Here is a 3,181-nt window from a genome sequence, read left to right as displayed (position 1 = left end):
TTTTTATTTTTATTTTTATTTTTATTTTTATTTTTATTTTTATTTTTATTTTTATTTTTATTTTTATCGTTTGACCCCGTGTTTCTCTGCAGGGCCGTTTGCTTCTCCCCTCTTTCTTTACATGCAGATTCCCTCTTTCCCGCTTGGTTCCACCAGCGGCTCTGCCTCAGCCGCGCCCGTGGCTGCGGTCCCTTCGGGCTGCGGCGCTTCGCAGCGCCCGCTCCCTTCTACCAGCCCTGGCGCTACTTGGAGCAGAACATCACCAGTTCCGAGGGGATGCGCCTGAGCACTGTCAGACAGAAACGCCGCCGGCGGTGACCCCCGACGGCTCTCCCGCTGCCCTCTGAAACGGAGTCTCCGTCGGGGCGCTGCCCTGGAGCCGGATCCCGGGACAGCGCTGCACGGGGACCCCGTCCGAGCCGCCCGTAGGAGCCCCGGGAAAGGCCGAGCGCGGTCACCGCCGTCGAGGGGCAGCGGGCGCTTTCTTGTTGGGCTCTGACTGCATTCGGGTTTTCACGGAGCGATTTTTCTGTCTCTCGAGAGAAGATCAGGGTGAGGTGGGTGGGTCTTCCCATCTCCCCCACCGTAGCGGCACCGGGAGCTTTGTTTGCGAGGATGAAGAAAAAAAAACCTTCTTGAAAGCCCTTTGGTGGCCGAGGAGAGGGAAGGAGGAACCGAGGGTTGGTGTGTCCGAGCTGTGGAATTTATGGCTCCCCCTAAGCACAGACATGATAAGGACTTAGAAAACATCTTGGATCTTTTCAAGCCGGCAGCCCCCGAGGCTTTGATGTAGATTACGTTGCAGAATAACCCAATACTTTTATCGTGGGGTTGATACCCGGCTTGTTTAAGCACATGCCTGCAGGAGCGGGCTGGATGCGGAACGCTGCTCCGAGCGGAGCCGCTGCTGGAAAGGAGTGGGGCCGGGGGAGGGGGCACGGAACAGCACGATTCAGCTCGGCACGGCTCTGCCCCTCGGACAGGTGCCGTCGGGCCTGAGCTTGGATGGCTGCTGTCATCCTCAGACAAGAAAACATTGCTCATAGAGTGGCCACCACTGCCCACATTCATGCTGAGCCCCGAGGAAGGTGCCCAATCGTGGCTGCAGTATGATCAGCACGTCTGCCAGCAGTGAGCCCGGTGGCTATCCCTGGTCCTCGGGCCAATGGCCCCTTCATCCTCATAACCGTGTGGTTTGAGATGTGCTCTTTGTGAGGCAGCCCAAGGTTGTGTCTCCCACCAAGTGCTGCCCATCTCTCCCCCCCAGGGCCCCATCTCCTCACCCCACAGCAGCCTGGTGCTGCAGGACTGTGCACTCAGCACAGGCATTGTGGGGACACTTCGTTGTTTGCAAGGTCAAAGGTTTCGGAGGCATTGACTGCACACCTCCTTGCAGGGCCCTGGGGCTCTGGGGGTGATGTTTTGTGCAGGTGGCAAAGGCTGCTCTGAGGGAGTGGATGGGGCTCCCGCACACATTGAACAGCTGCGGGGGGTTCCCCCAACCACTGCCTCAAAAGCCTTCCCCAGGGCCAGAGGTTCCCATGCCCCATCCCCATTGCCCGCTCTGAGAACTGGGGCTGTAAAGAAGGGAGGAGACAGCTCTTCTGCCAGGGACAAACTCATTCCCTCCAAAGCAAACAAAGCCCAGGCCTCTGGCTCCGAGGAGGAGCTGAGTCTGACTGCTCCCTACACCGCCCATTCACTCCCAGATCCTTCCCCGGGAGAAGAGTGGGGCCTCGCCCCAGGTTCCAGCTCACAGAGGTCCCAGGAGCAGGGCCTTACCATGGGCCACACCGCCCTCTCTGACCGCTCCCACCTGGCTGAGCCGTGGGGCAATGGGACACTTGGGGCACTGAGGATTGGTCCTGGTGGCACTCAGGGTTTGGTTCTCTTCCAGATCTCCCATCCCTCTCTTTCAAACACAGTGGTTTGGCTTCTGTTAGAGAACACATCCAGAACCAGGAGAAAGGTCTCCTAGGCAAGCTGAGCAGTGTGCTCAAGAGACCTTCATGAGGTTCAGCAAATCCAAGTGCAAGATCTTGCACCTGGCTCACAGCCACCCTCGCTATCAATACAAGGTGGGGAGCAAAAGGGAAGAGCACAGCCCTGCTGAAAAAGACCTCGAGGTAGTGGTAGAGGGCAGTTGGACATGAGCAGCAGTGTGCCCTCACAGCCCAGAAAGCCAACAATATCCTGAGCTGCATCCAAAGCAGCATGGCCAGCAGGATGAGAGAAGTGATCCCACACCTCTGCTCTGCACTGGTGAGACATCACCTGGAGTACTGCATCCAGATATGGAGTCCTCAGTACAGGAGAGACATGGAGCTGTTGGAGCGCATCCAGAGGAGGGCCACAAAAATGATCCAAGGGATGGAACACATCCCTGTGAGGACAGGCTGAGAGAGCTGGGGCTGTTCAGCCTGGAGAAGAGAAGGCTGTGGAGAGACCTGAGAGTGGCCTTGTGGTATATAAGGGGATTGTAAGAAAGAAGGGGATGGACTCTTTAGGGGAAATGGTTTTAAACTAAAAGAGGAGATATTTAGACTGGGAGGAAAACTCTCTAACTAGAATATAAGGAAAGAATTTTTTATAATAAAAGCAGTGAGGTACTGACACAGGTTGCCCAGAGAGGTGGTGGATGCCTCTACCCCTGGGGACACTCCCTCAAGGTCAGGCTGGACAGGGCTCCGAGCACCTGACGGAGCTGTAGATGTCCCTGTTCATCACAGGGAGTTGGACGAGGTGGCCATTAAAGGTCACTTGCAGCTCAAACGATTCTGTGATTCTGTATTTTGGTGAGCGCTGCTGGTGACACAGGGTGACCGATTTGGCGGAGAACTCATTGCGGGAGGAGCTGCCCTCTCGGCATCTCACCAACTCGCTGCGCCCGCAGCTCCCCGCACCCCGCGGTGCCGTCGCAGCGATCCCCGATCAGCGCAGGGCGGTCCCCGAGCTCCCCCTAGTGGCACCGCCGGTCGCCGGGGACGAGGGAAGAAACTCCGGGCCGCTTCCCAGCGTCGGCCTCCGCCTTTCTTTTTATAATAAAGGTAGTGAAGCGCCGGTACGGGTTGCCCAGAGAGGTGGTGGATGCCCCGTCCGTGGAGACTTTCAAGGCAAGGCTGGATCAGGACCAGGGAGACCTGATCAAGCTGTGGTGTCCCTGCTCTTTGCAGGGGAGTTG

The sequence above is a fragment of the Meleagris gallopavo genome, chromosome 1 (assembly GCF_000146605.3).
Source record: "Meleagris gallopavo isolate NT-WF06-2002-E0010 breed Aviagen turkey brand Nicholas breeding stock chromosome 1, Turkey_5.1, whole genome shotgun sequence".
NCBI classification, from domain to species: domain Eukaryota; kingdom Metazoa; phylum Chordata; class Aves; order Galliformes; family Phasianidae; genus Meleagris; species Meleagris gallopavo.
Note: the sequence above shows the minus strand (reverse complement) of the source record.